The sequence below is a fragment of the Canis lupus genome, chromosome 16 (genome assembly GCF_011100685.1).
Source record: "Canis lupus familiaris isolate Mischka breed German Shepherd chromosome 16, alternate assembly UU_Cfam_GSD_1.0, whole genome shotgun sequence".
Taxonomy (NCBI): domain Eukaryota; kingdom Metazoa; phylum Chordata; class Mammalia; order Carnivora; family Canidae; genus Canis; species Canis lupus.
In genome coordinates, this window is record NC_049237.1 from 27,636,701 (window position 1) to 27,652,289 (window position 15,589).

Sequence of the window (15,589 nt, forward strand, 5' to 3'; positions counted from 1 at the left end):
TTTGCTAATATTTTATAAAGGATTTTTATGCTTCTATTCATGAGGGATGTTGGTCTATAGTTCTTTTTTTGTAATGTCTTTATCTGGTTTTGGAATCAGGGTTATACCAGCCTCATAAAATAAGTTGGGAAGTGTTCCCTCCTCCTCTATTTTCTTAAAGAATTTTTGTGGGCCTACTATGATTTTTTTTCTTTAAATGTTTCATAGAATTCACCAGTGAAGCCATCTGGACTTGAAGTTATCTTTGTAGATGAAGTTTTAACTATGAATTCAATTTCTGTATTTTATATAGGCCTATTAAAGTTTTCTGCTTCTTTCTAAATCACTTTTGGCAATTTTGGTCTTTCAAGGAATGTGTCCATTTCATCTAGGTAGTTACATCTACCGACTTAAAGTTGTCCTCAATATATCCTTATTATTCTTTTCATGACTACACAGTCTATAGTAATATTTTTTCTTTCATTCCTCATATTGTTAATTTGTATCTTATCTCTTTTTGTCTTGATCAGTCTGATGATAGTCCCACAGATTTTATTGATAATTTCAAAGAACCAGCTTTTTTATTTTTACTTTCTCATTGTTCATTTTCTATTTCACTGAGTTCTGGTCTTTATTATTTCCTTCCTTCTATTTACTTTGGGTTTAATTTCTCATTTGCTAACATCTAAAGTGATGAAGTTAGATAAGTAATTTTAGGGTATTTTTTTCCTGATATGAGCATTAGGCCTATAAATCTCCCTTTCCACATTGCTCTAGGTCCATCCCATAATTTTTTGAATAAATTACTAATTTTAGAATATTTTTAGACTTAAAGAAAAGTTGCAAACATAGTACAGAGTTTCCATATACCCCTCACCCTGTTGCCTCTACTATTTACATTTCACATTGCTATGGTAGATGTCACAACTAAGGTATCAACATGAGTGTATCACTATTAAGTGAATCAACACTTTCTTTGGATTTCACAAATTTTTCCCTAAGATCCTTTCATTTTCCAGAATCCCATCCAGGATATTCCATTATATTTAGTCATCCTCCTGACTTAGCTTCTCAGATTCTTTGCTTTTGATGACCTTGACTGTTTTGAGGAATACCAGTAAGATATATTGTAGACTGTCTCTCAGCTTGTCTTTTTCAGGCAAGAGTGGTTGTTATGGATTTTGAGGAGAAAGATCACAAAGGTAAAGTGCCATTCTCATCACGTCATATCAAGGGTTTTTATCAGCATGGCTTATCAATGACAATGTTAATCTTGATCAGTTATCTGGGGTTGTGATTGTCAGGTTTTTCCACTAAAGTTACACCCCATCTCCCTCTCTTCCAATCCCTTTCCATACTTTATTCGACAGCTCATACTCAAGAGGCTGGGAGTAGCATTCATATAATTTATCCGGAATTCTTCTGTACAGAAGACTTGTCTCTTCTCCCACATTTATTTATTCAGTCATTGATTTATATCAACACAGATTCATGGATATTTATTTTATATTTTGGGCCATAATCCAATACTGCATTACTGGTTTTGTAGCTCAGATTGTCCCAGCTTTGGACATGGGAGCTTTTTTAGTTTGTTCCTGTATCCCTTCCACCTGCCCCTATCCTGATTTTTGAGCATTTCCTTACTCTCTAGTGAAAGATGTTCTAGGTTCATCTTGTATATCCCCTGTTCCAGTCCTACAATCAGCACTGCTTTAGTAGCATCCCACAAATTTCAATGTGTTACATTTCCATTATCATTTAATTCAAAATGTCTTCTAATTTCTACTATGACTTCTCTAATTATTGGATTATTTAGAACTGTGGTACTCAATTGCCAAATATATGGAGTTTTCCTAATTATCTTGATGATTTTTTTAAAGATTTTATTTATTTGACAGAAAGAGAGAGAGAGAGAGAACAAGCAGGGGGAGCAGGAGAGGGAGAAAGAGAAGCAAGACCCTGGGATTGTGACCTGAGCCAAAGGCAGACACTTAACTGACTGAGCCACCTAGGCTCTATTGATTTCTAATTTAATTTCACCGTAATCAGAGAACATATTCTCTATGATGTTAATCTTTTTGTTGTTGTTGTTGTTGTTGTTGTTGTTGTTGTCAAATGATCCTTTATTGAAATATTTTCCTTTGTAGTTCTTAACTAACTGGGCATTCCACTGCACCACTACTGATGTCATCTGTGATGTCATGAGGACAGCAACCAACAACACTACAGCCCACAGCCTGGGCAGTCCTCAGAATGTTTTTAATGGTTCCAGAGAGTTCTCTGGCTAAAGATCAGTGCCACATCTGTCAGACAATGTTGACGATCTCATCAAAAGTGAGATTTCCACCGTGCTTAATGTTTTTCTGCTTCCTTCTGTCTTTTGGTGATTCCTTGAGGGCTTTATTAATCAGGGTGGAGACAGAAGGTACCACTTCAATCTGGGCCTATCTGTTCTTAATGGTCAGTTTCACTGTAATCCTCAGACCCTTCCAATGTCATCACCAAACTTTTGGATATAGACCCAAGGGACTTATCTTGGAGACCAGAGTAGACATGGCACTGACTTCCTCACCAGTGCACCTCAGGTATATGATTTTAATATGGTTGGTATTGAATTTAGGTGACATGGTGGAGGTGGCTGGTGTTAGATGAACCCAGACTTGGGAGCACTAAAGACAGTTGCACTTTCACCCCCTCCCAGCTGAAAGCCAAAAGGCTATGATGTCAACCTTTTTAAATTTAAAATTTGCTTTATGACCCAACTTATGATCTGTCCTGGCAAACACACCACGTACCCTTGAAAGGAATATATATTCTGTCATCATTCAGTGTAATATTCTATAAATATCAATGCAACCACAGTGATTGACATTGTTGTCCAAATCAGTTTTTTATTGATTTCTTGATCTCATTTTATCAATTGCTGGGGAGAGATGATAAAATTACCAATGACTGTGGAATTTTCTATTTCTCTCTTTAATTCCATCTATTTTGTTGCATCTATATTGAAGCTTTGTTATAGGCATATATATATTTGCAAGTAAAGTCATAGTGAAATGACCCTTCTTATCATTGTGAAATGTTTCCCTTTGGCTCTAGTAATACCCTTTGTCTCGAATTCTCCTTTTTCTGATATTAATGTAGCCACTTAAGCTTTCCATCTTAGTGTTCACATTGTATTTTTTTCATCCATTTACTTTCAACATATCTGTCTTTAGAGTGTGTGTCTCTTATAGACAACATATAATTGGATCCTATTTTCTTCAATATGATAATCTATATCTTTTAAATGGAGTATTTTAGTACATTAATATTTAATATAATTATTGGTAGGGTTGGATTTGGAGCTACCATTTAGATTGTTTTTTTATATTTTTCCTCTGGTTTTTGTTTTGTTTTCTTTTGTTCTACTGTTCCTCCAATCCTATTTTTTTATTTTTTCAACTTTTTTTAAGATTTAATTTTAATTTTCCTGTCACATTAGCTTTTATTCTTTGCATTACTTTTAGTGGTTGCCATAGGAATTATAATACACATCCCTAATTTTTTTACAAAATGGGTTAGCTTACAGTTAATATGGTTCTATTTCACACAAATTATTTAAACCTTGCAAGGGGCACCCGGGTGGCTCAGCCAATTAGGCAACCAACTCTTGGTTTCAGCTTAGGTCATGGTCCTGGGTTCTAGGGTCAGGCTTCAGACTTGGCATAGAGTCTGCTTGGGTTTATCTCCCTCTCCCTCTACACCCTCCGTGCTCATTACCTTGATAACCTGGCCAGCTTGATGGGCCACACACAGCTTGTGTCCATTATGGCTGCTTGGCAGCATTTGTTTGGAGAGCTAACTTTAATTCTTGTAGGATATTTTCACTGAAGTGAATTCTGTGTCAACAGTTTTCTTTCCTTCTCTACTTGAAAGATATTCTACTCTTCCAACTTCCATGTTTTTTAGTGGGAAATGAAACTTAAATGGAATTGTTCCCTTTATGCAATGTATCATTTTTCTTTTGCTGTCTTCAAGATTTACTTTTTATTTTTGACTTTCCACAATTTTGCTATAATGCATTTTTAAATTTGTTTATTTTTTTATTTATTTATGCCCTGTTCTTCACTTTGGATAATTTCAATTGCTCCATTTTCAAGTTCACTTACTATTTCCTTTGTTATCTCCACTGATGTTAAGTCCATTCATCCTTGATATTGTATTTTTCAGTACTAAAGTTTCCACTTAGATTTTTTTCTTTTGCTAACTACTTAGGTTTTTTATTTATTTATTTATTTATTTATTTATTTATTTATTTAAAGATTTATTTAAAGATTTATTTATTTATTTGTTCATGATAGACATATTGAGAGAGAGAGAGAGATGCAGAGACACAGGTAGAGGAAGAAGCTGGGAGCCCGACGCAGGACTCGATTCTGGGACTCCAGGATCGCGCCCTGGGCCAAAGGCAGGCGCCAAACCGCTGAGCCACCAAGGGATCCCCTACTTAGGTTTTTTAAAAAATCATTTTTCTTTCTCTGTTGAGACATCCTATCTTTTCATTCATCATGAGCATATTTTCTTTTACTTCATTGAGGATAGTTATAGTGCCATTTTAAAATCCTGTGTGCTAGTTCCAATATCTGGGTCATCTCAGGGTTGTTTTCAGATTTTCTTTTTTCTCAAGAATATGTTCCAAATTCCTGGCTTTTTGTATGTCAGATAAATTTGAGTTGTATACTGATCGTTGTAAATATTTATGGAAAGTTATGGAAATTTGTGATTCTGTGTTTTCTTCCCTCTGATAAGAACCACTAACTCTCTTTCTTGGGTAACAGTCCCTGTGTCCTGTGTCTGTTCAAGTATTTTTTTCTTTAACTGAATCACTGTCAGTCTATTTTGTAAATGTATGGTATGAGGGATCATTGAGAAATATGGGTAATCAGAATTTGGGATCCTCTTTGGCTCTTTCCCTCCCATGATTCCTCCACTCTCTTTAGCAGCCACAATTTCTCTGGCTTCAATTTCCTAGTTTCCTAGCCCAGAGAGACTCCCGTTTTTACACAAGCACTCTGCCATCTCCAGCATCATATCACTACACTTGTTTTCATGGGAAAAGCCACAAAAACGAGAACTTACTTTAGAAAAAAAAAAAAATCCCCTCCTCTGAGAGCATACTTCCATAAAAAGTCTATCTGTTCCTGTTGATTTTCTACTGCTTCGTGTATGCTTCGTGTAGCTGCACTTTTTTAACTACTTGTCCAGATTTTTAGTTGATTTTTACAGGCGAGACAGTCTGGTAAGACCTTTCTCTGTCATTACTAGGAGCAGAAACCACTGGATATTTTAAAGAACAAATATCATATCACTCCTATGCTGAAATCTCAGAAACATCTTATCATTGACCCTAGAACTAAGTCCAAAGTCCTTAGTGTGACCTTTAGTTAAGCTCCTGAGCAGAAAATAGGAGGCACCTTCAACTGGAATTTAAAGACAATTTAATAAAGAGACTATTTATAGAAGTTAAAGGAGCAAAAAGGGAGATTAAGGCACTTGGGACTAGGAAAAAGTAGGAAGTCATTGTGACTGCTAGGCTTTAATGAGCAGAATGAACAAAGGGTGTTACCAAAACCAATAAAACTAGGTCCATTGAAGTGGGGCCACTCAACAGGAAATGTTGTTATAAGATACAGTTATTGCCAGAACCTCAGCACCCAAGCAGGGTGAGAGTAGGAGAAGAAATGCCATGCCTTCTTTGCCCCATATTCTCTGATCTCCTACTCATGCTTCTGTTGCCCAGACCCAACTGGAAGTCAGAGGTCTATGTAGCCCAGGTGATGTAATTTTTAGTTTTGAGCCTCTGGGGGCTGCAGAGCATGGCAGAAAAGGACCTACTCTAGCTCATTCTTACCCCTATTGTTTCCTTCAACACAGCCATATGAGACATCTTGCAGTTCCTCAAATAACTCTTCTCCAGCCTCTGTCACATGATGTTCCCTCTATGAATGTTCTTCCCCACCTCTCTCTCCCTCTCTCTCTCTGCCAACTTCACTGCTATTCAGCTCCTGTTGTCAGCTTACACCTAAATTCCTCAGGGAGATCTTTTATGACTCCCTAGACTACATAATAACTCCTTTTTGTATATTCCTAAAGCTCCCTGTACTTCTCTGTTACAACACCATGCTCATTAGTGACTAATTAGTCTTGTGTTATAATTTAATTATTTCTCTAACATCTGCCTTCTTTAAGAAACTGTGGGCTCAAGGAGTGACTTCAGAAGGACAGGAGTGATTTCTGTTTTGCTCACCAATCTACCTGCAGTGCTAGCGCAAGATCTGGCACACATAGTGTTCAATCAGCATACGTGGATTGAGGAATCAACATGTCTATCTCTTGCTGGAATATGGGTGAGATGACTGTGTACTATTAATTTCTGAATCCCCATCTCTTAGCATGGTGCCTACCATAATATGTCCTCAAAAAATGTGATTGTATATATTCATAAACAAATAAATAAATAAAACCATTTATATTTTAAACCTATACCACACTTGAAAGTAATGAGTCCTATTAACTGAATACTCACTGTGAAAAGAAGCCCTGTCCTTCATTTGTCCTAAAATTGCCTCTTTCAAGCTTTAGAGGCTGTCCTTCTGCTCCCCAGTTTTCAGATTTTCAGATTAGTTTGTGTCTACCCCCAACCATGGTTTTGCAGGCTTTACTTCCCTTACCTTACACACGTTTGACTTTCCAGATTAAAAAAAAAAAGCCTCATCTCTATAGTCTCTTTACATTTGGTCAGACTTTAGCCCCGAGAATACTTTATTCCTTTCTTCTAGAATTTCTCAAACTCTGTCACATATTATTAATCAGGGAAGATCAGAAATGCCCATAGCACTGTGTTCAAATGCCAGGTTCTTGCATCAAAAAGGATAAGACTTTCTCTTTCTTTCCAGTCTTTGTCATGATAAGCAAGTCAATCAAATCCTTGGAGAGTTGGTTTCTTCATCTATGACATAGGAGCAATACTGTCTGTGTCAATTATACATTGTTGAGTAACAAACCACACAAAAGTTTAGTGGATTTAAACAACCATTTTATTTGCTCATGATTCTGTGAGTCCAGTATTGGGTTGGGTTCAGGTGACTGTTCCTCTACTGTTCTTCCTGGGGTCACTCACTTAGCTACAATCAGCTGGCAGATCAGCTGGAGGCTGGTTGGGGTAGGGCCTCAACTGAGACAACCTGTCACAGTGATAGGAAGTCCCTGTCCATAGACAGGTCCTGGCTTCTTCACCTGATAGCAAAAGAGTTCCCAACAACAAGAGTAGGCAAAAGCCCAATATATAAACACTTTAGTAGCCTATGTTTGCATCATATTTACTAATTTTCCATGGGCCAAAGCAAGTCATAAGGCTAAAGCCAGAACCATTGTCAAAAAAGCTACACAAATAGATATAGGAAGAATGGTTAATTGAGGACCATTACTATAACAATCTACCATACTTGTTTACCTCAGAGAACTAAGTAAGGATCAGATGAGATGGTACTGGCACACCACAATGTACAATGCAAATTATTATTTTATCAGTGAATGTAATTCAATCATTTTAATTTTATTTGTTTATCTAGGGGTCTTTCAATGACCCCAATGAAATTCAAGTCCTTTTGGAATGGCGTTAAGGGTTAAATTGTATTCCCCAAAAAAGATATGTTGAAATTCTAACCCCCCAGTACCTCAGAATGGGACCTTATTTGGAATTGGGTCACTGCAGATGTAATTAGTTAAGATAAGATCACATTGGAGTAAAGTAGGCTCTTATACAGTGTCTTATGACAAGATGGACATGTAAAGACACAGAAATAAATACACAAGGAGAGCACCAGGTAAAAACAAAGGTAGGGATTAGAGTTATGATGCCACAAGCCAAAGAACATCTTGGGCTACCAGAAACTGGAAGAGGCAGGGATGAACCCTCCCCCTAGAGGGTTCAGAGAGAGCATGGCCCCCTCAGCACCTTGATTTTGGACTTCTAGCCTCCAGAACCCCGAGACAAAAAAATTTCTATTGTTTTAAGCCACTCAGTTTGTGGTACTTTGTTACTGCTCCCCTGGGAAACTAATATAGATGGTAAATATCTTTAACCCCCATCAGCTTCATCTAAAGAAGAGTGAGCTAGAATGAACCAAGAGTATCTGATTGAGAGTCAGAAGTGCAGGCCACTCATCATCTACCAAACTTGAACAAGTGACTAAACCTCTCTGGGCCTTAGTTTCCATATGAATGTTCACAATGAATGTGCAGGAAGAGGGTTGCAGTCAATCCATGTTTGTAAAAGTATGGTGTGCATATACTATGGTAAGGTACTTGGGATAGTTTTACATGGGTACAAGGGGAAACATTTTTTTAAAGAAATCTGGGTTTTTATTAAGATTTATTTATTTATTTTAGAGACAGAGAGTGGGAGGGGAAATGGGCAACGGGAGGAGAGAGAGAATCCCAAGCAGACTGAGTGTGGAACCTGACACAGGGCTCAATCTCACGACCCTGAGATCATGATCTGAGCTGAAATCAAGAGTGAGTATTTAATTGACTGAGCCACCCAGGTGCCCTAAGGGGAAACATTTTTAAATTTTAATGATTAATGTTAATTATCGTTATCTTGAATACGCGCAAGCAAGGCTGGTTTTCCATTTATTCTGGTAATATAAAAACATGCAGCTTTTTAAAGTCTCAACTGAAATAAAGTTATGAGTAAATAATAGAACAGTTGGCATATGTATTTGTCAAAAACTGTGAAAGTGGTGTGTGAAAGACTGACATTTGGGGAAACACTGAATTATACATTCTCAAGGATCCTTCCAGATGGAATTATACATTCTCAAGGATCTTTCCAGATGGATTTTGTGCTTCCATAAAGATGTCCACTAGAGAAGAACACAGGTAAGACTCTAGAGGAAGACAGGTAGGCAGTTAATGGAGGGATGAGGGAGGCATAGACATTTCTGAAAGAACCCAAGAGGGGCAGCAGACCACTTGGTACTCTTGGGAAGCATCTTCTGATTCAGGAACTGTTTACTCCATATCCATCATATATCCTTCCCCAAAGCCACCATCTCACTAGGTGTCTTTGCCAGGCTATCTAACCCTTTTTAAGTTTCCATGACTGGAAGCCCCAGGCCCTGAGACACAAGCCACCTCCTCACTCAAGAGGTAAATAGTAACAACTATCAAGTCGGGAATCTGGAGAACCTTATAAGTTGGACTTGGCTCTGTGCTGTGTTCTGGTTTTCTACTCAGATATAATATGGGGTCACATTTGATTATACGTGGCTGTTGACAGTTGAAGAAAGGGCAAGGAGCATAAAGAGGCCTGAGTCAGAGCCTTGTAGGAGACTCTCAGTGCTGGAAGAAACCTTGGAAGTCATCTAGCCTCCTCTAGTGTATCCCCATCAGATGTCACCCAGCTCCTGCTGAACACAATCATTGTCACGATACCCCTTCCGTTGTCAAATGGCACTTAGCATTAGAAATATCTTTTTCTGTGACAGGGTGCAGTCTCCCTCCTCATAATTTAGATTTTTGAGTCTGAGGGACCCTCAAGCAATCATCTGTTTAGTCCCTGCCTTTTATCAGGGCAGGTGTTATTATCTACACTTTTTTGCAGGAGACAATGGAGACCCAGAGAGGTTAATGGCAGAGAGGAGGCTCCCCATTTCCTGTGCAGTGATGTCCCATTATGCCACAGTGTTTCATTTACCTTCTGACTGAGCTCTTACAGCTGACTAGACCAAAAAGCCATCGATTCTTCTTTTCTGTCAATGCAGACATCTCTTACTCAGCATATTTGATATCTGACAATTTTTATTATCTTCCCACCACCCACTGTGCTAGCTTTACCCTCCACCAATCCTAGGAGAAACTCTAAAGCCTACTTTTAAATATACCTGTCTCATTTCTATTCCATTTTTGGCACTGATTTGGTTTGGGGATTCTCACCTATTGGTCTTTGGTCTGCATTTCGTATCTCCACACAATAAGCCCTTCTTCCAGCCAGCAACTCTCCACATACTTGACATGATCCTACTCACAGTCATATAAATCTTTTCTTCTGTAGATTAAGTATGCTCAGTTCCCCAAGCTGTTCCCTGAGGACATAGCTCCCAAATCTCTGAATACCTTTGCTGGGTCTTCTAGAGTGCTCCAATATGTGGTGCTCAGAACTGAACACAATATTATAGCATAGCTGTAATGTCACCGCTATTATCTGGCCACTGCACTTCTGTTAATGCAGCAGTAACTTCTTGAGCAGCCACAGGATACTCAGGACTCTTGATGAACTTGCAGTCAACTAGATCCCTAAATTATGAATCACTGTTAAACTAGACTTTCCATACCTTTACTTGTAAAATGGATACTTTTTTTAAAAATTTTTTTTTTAATTTTTATTTATTTATGATAGTTACAGAGAGAGAGAGAGGCAGAGACACAGGCAGAGGGAGAAGCAGGCTCCACGCACCGGGAGCCCGACGTGGGATTCGATCCCGGGTCTCCAGAATCGCGCCCTGGGCCAAAGGCAGGCGCCAAACCGCTGCGCCACCCAGGGATCCCAAAATGGATACTTTTTAACCTAATTTTAGAAGTCTCAGGTATTCATGTGGATTACATGTTCAGGTCTTTAATTAAATATTATCTTCTTGGTGAGGTCTTCTGGACAAGCCCAAGGAGGTCAGGTGTCTGCCTAAACACACTTCTCTAGAATTCCCTCATCCACTTCTCTGCTTAGTTTTTCTCTATAGCATTTACCAACATTGACACACTATTTAATGCAGTTATTTATTCTTTTGTTAAATCTGTCTTCCTTCATTAGAATGTAAACTCCATGAAAAGAGGGCTTTTCATCGTTTTGTCCATTACTAACACCCTCATAGAGATAATATTTTGTGGCACACAGTAAGCATTCAATAAATCCTGATTGTATCAATAAGTGAATAAAATATAGGTGGATGAGTCCTAACAAATACCATAGGCCAGGTAACTTAAACAACAGACATTTATTTTTTCACAGTTCTGGAAGCTAAAAATCAAAGATCAAGGGCCAACAGCAGTCAACTTCTGGTAAGGGCTCTCCTCCTGCAGACAGCTGCCTTCTCACTATTTCCTCACACCGTGGCCTTTATTTGGGGTGTGTGTGTGTGTGTGTGTGTGTGTGTGTATAGATTTTTTTTTCTCTCTCTTTATAAGACTACCAATCCTATCAGAGTAGGACCTCATCGTTATGACCTCACTGAAACTTAATTACCTCCCAAAAACCCATCTCCAAAGACAGTCACATTGGGGGTTGGGGCTTCATCATGACTTTTGGGCGGACACAATTTAGTTCATGGCAGTAAGACATTGGAGATAACCTAATCAAACCATTTATACAGATAAGGAAACTGTGGCCTTAAAATGCTGGGCAAAAACATCTTGCCCACTCACCTCCTGATAAGCTCTCACATAAGGGCAGCCAGTACCACCCTGGAATCAAGCTGAGCTCCAACCAATAAGCATATATACATCTAGCAGCTCAATTCTTTCTGCTGGAGACTCATCTCTAAATTTCAAGACCAAGGACCCTTCTTCCATTTACTGTGTGGTCTGGTAGGCCCTGGAAAATGGCCACAGGGGCCATATATATTGAAAGAACTTGCCATCTTTCCAAGAACCCATCCATCAATTCTGTACTTACTGAGCCCATCTCAGGATACAACCGAGCTGTGCTCTCTAAGTGATGACAACAAGCTGGTAAGAGCTAATTTTCATGAAACTATTAGAGAAAAATTAAGTGCTAACAGTGCGTGTGGGACTAACTCCAGATGTCAAGAGTTCCCAGAAGTGAGGAATCAGGGAGTGGGAGAAGGCTTCATAGAAGTCATGGGACTCCGGTCAGGTCTAGAAGGATTCGTGGAATCTAGACAAGCAGAGGAGAGGAAGGACACACTGCCAGTGGCAGTAAGGGTAGGCAGTGACAGTGAGTTATGAACAAAGGACTGAATCCAGGTCAACCCCAGGGATGGGATTGGGAGGGTGATGAAGGGTTTAGCTTTGGTGCTGAGGATGGGTGAGAAAAGCACTAGGAGAGACCATCTCTTTTGCCAGGTTAAATTCTTTTGTTCTTTCCTCCCTCTCCCAAGTCCCCCATCAGCCTGGGCAAAAAGACACAGAGCTTCCCTAACAGGAGGCTTCCCAAGAATGTCTATCAACAGCAGACCTTTTATTTTTCCATTAGACCAGGCAGCTCCTCAGATTCCCTTACTATCCTTACCCAGGTTTTTCCTCTACCAGTAGCCAATTTGGGGGTGGGAGGAAGGAGCTCCAGCTTACTAACTTGAGCAGAGCCCAAGTTCTTGGGGTCTGAGGTGCAGTGGGGTAAAGGGTTTGGCCAGTAGGTCTTTCCTTCTTGGACTTGACAAGAAATGGGCAGGTCATAGGCAGCTGTGCTGAGTATTTATGTTACGCAAAAGGCCGAGTCAGCCCTCCTTCCTGCCAAGGTCAGCAAGTCACATTCCCCGTGGTTTGGGTGTGTGGGTGTCTTCTGGACCAGCAGGAAAGTCAGCCAGGAGCCCAGGCCCCAGCTTCATCGTCCCACAGAGGCTGAGAAGCTTCTGTTTCCCAAAGGCAGCACCAGGTACCCCTCAGATCTTTTCTTTCACCCCTGACCTTCCACCCTCCTTGCACCAAGCATTTGGTTCACCAGTGAACAAGACTCAGTGGAGGGCATGGAAATGGGGTCCCAGTCCTGAGCTCGGTTATAGGATGAGGGGCATCGTAAAGAGGACAGGAGGCCCTGGGAGGCAGACTGACGATAGTGATACATTTGCTGCCAGAACTGCATCAAAGCTCCGGGGGGATGTTGCCTCCCCACCCTCCTTCCATGGACTTCATCAGCCACGTGCACATTCTCATGTTATACCTCTGAAGTCAGACGAAAATGGACATCACTGAAACATGTAGTGACAGGACGATCCGATTGCTGAACATGGAAAAGGAAAAGAGTTGCTCTAGCTGTTCCCTTTAGGAATTAGCAGAATGGGGTAAGTTTGGGAATCAAGGGTTTCTAATTTGCAGATAAACCTCTCATTTTATTTAAAATGTGCAAGGCAGCTATTTCCTTGTGCCTTTGGGCTTCCTTTCTTTTTTTTTCAGGGGGGAGCTTCCTTTCTGCCTCCACAAATCCTACCAATCCCTCAGGATTCAGTTCCGAGTCCAGCTTCTCTGGCATCCATGCCTCATGAGCCAGGGGCCTTGGTGCTATGGTCTGCCTGGTACTCACTTGGGTTTCTTTAAATGAACCCTCCCCCCATTGGTTCCTTTGGAGAAGTCCAGATGGAGGGGATTCTACTACCCTGAATTTCCCTGGATCCCTGAATACCTCAAACCACCCAATTCATCATGAAGAAAAAAGATGGATGTAACAAATACAAAAGAGTGGCATGGATAGCAAGAAGAGTAGTAAGAGAAGGACCAGAATGATCCAAGAGGCCATCAAATGTTTTTCTCTAAAGATCTGTTAGAATCAAAGCTCAAGGCCTGCCCCAAAGATCAACTTGGCTCAGGTCCTCTGTGGCCCACTGCGAAGGCAAGCCAAGAATCCCTGAGCTGGGTGTCCCTGCAGGTGGTATTCAAAAGTGTGACCAGCCGGTAGGGCCTGAAAGGCAGAGTCTGGTGCTGAGCTTTTTGTAAGTGAGACTCAGAAGTCCCAGTTTAATTAGAATTCCTGCCTAGGATAAAGGCTGATGGCTGCAAGCCCAGGCCTTGAGCCATTGGTCATGGCCCATAAAGGCCACACACGAGTCATGGAGCCAGGGCAGAGCCTGCTTCCCTGGTGGGGGAGCTTTAGAAGTTTCCATGATCCCCACCTGCAACTCTGGACTCCCCAGGACTCCATCAAAAGGCTCTTCTCTGCAGACCACATGTGTAATGACACCTGATGAGGACCTGGACCTCTATCCTCCACTCAGTGGGGTCTCTGTTCTCTCCCCACATCTTTCAAGAGGCCATTCCTGTTGCCAGCATGCCCTCACCCCTGCCTTTGATCCCAGCTGCAGGGACTGCCATTCAAAGTCCCATGTGTTCCAGGACGGCTGCAGGGTGGGCATGAGGACCAAGCCAACCTGCTCCATGACGGTGAGTAGTTTGAGAAGACTGACATCAGACACACACTTTTAAAACTGTGAAATATGCTATAAACTTCATACCAGGTTTTCTAACAATGGAGTTGGTGGTGGCTGACAGCTGCTCTACTCTGCAGTGCTCCCCAGTGGCTCCCGCGGAGACCATGAACACAAGCCTTCAGCCAGGGCAGGGGCAAGACTGAGGCTCTGTGCAGCTCTAGCCTCTTGGTGGCTCTGCCCCCAAATGACAAAGCACTTACCTGCCCTCCAGTCTGCAAAGCGTGACCCTGAAGCCATCAAATACCCACCCATAGCAAACATTCCAAACGTTGCTTCAGATTCCATCTTGAAAGCTTCATCCTTTCATTTTGACATTCTAGATCTTACTAAAATGTTTCCCAGACAGGGGTAGTCCTTTAACAGATTCTCAGTCATTTACACTTTAGTGTGAATGAGGGATCTGGGACCAGATTAATTTAGGAAATTTGAAGGCAAGAGCCTAGGGTATCAGGGTTCTGAGGAGGAGGATAGTAGTGAACTGAGCCCAAAACACACTAAATCATTTTAAGTCAGGGCAGTTTCTACTTCCTCATCAATGGCACCATGGTTGGGGGCAAGTCATTGAGGCCAGTCTGCTGAGGTTTGATGCCTAGAATTGCCACTTACTAGCCACTAATGAGCTTTGGCAAGTCCCTTAACTACTGTGTGGCTCAGTTGCCTCAACTTTAAAAGAAGAAAACTCTTAGCACCATCCTCCCATGTTGTTACAAGGAATAAGTAAGTCAATGTATTTGTAAAGCATTTTGAGAACAGAGTCAGGCACAGAAACTGTAAGCAAGCAACATATAAGTGTTGTGATTATTATCTACAAAACAAGGGAGGAAGAAGGAAGGTCTTGGCATTCTGTTGGTAAAGTGCTTTGAGAATGGTCTCCTGCTTGGAAAGTGAGTACCTCTTTGCTCCCTCAACAAAGGCTTCTGGAGTGGGTGAGCAGGTTAAAGTTCAAAGAAATCCTCAGACAGGCAATCCCAGTGGCCCTGAACTCTCCATCCTTCTGCCTACAAAACCCCACTCTGGATTATTACGAACTTTCTGTCTTGCATGCAAATATGCTGCTGTGCTAATAAATCAATTTCCAACCATTAAGAGCCTATAATAATCCTTTTCACTCAACCTGTTCCAGCCTGTTTTACTCAGCACCTAATTAACTAATAGCCGAGATTTGGAGCTCTTTTTCTCCTGGGAACCTCCTCATTGAATCCCTTTCCCCAGAGTGCTTCCTTGTTGCTCTTGGTTGTCCTGTTGATAGAACCTGTGTCACAAGGTGGATTGGCCCAGCCAGGAGATGGTCAAGCGACTGGAATGTGGGACTATGGGACCACTATGTGAGGAGATGAGGGATAAATAAATACATTTAATTTAATTAATTAAACAATCAATCATGGCTCAAAACATAAGGTCCTCCCAGAAGG

The 15,589-nt window shown here is 40.8% G+C and overlaps 1 long non-coding RNA gene across 1 annotated transcript; it reads left to right on the top strand.

The window, feature by feature from the left end:
* Nucleotides 1-2,220: 2,220 nt before the first annotated feature.
* Nucleotides 2,221-6,431, top strand: LOC119877077. Its single transcript, XR_005371076.1, has 3 exons — nucleotides 2,221-2,313; nucleotides 2,463-2,564; nucleotides 6,211-6,431. It is a non-coding gene; the product is annotated as an uncharacterized LOC119877077 (long non-coding RNA).
* The last annotated feature ends 9,158 nt before the right edge of the window (nucleotides 6,432-15,589 follow it).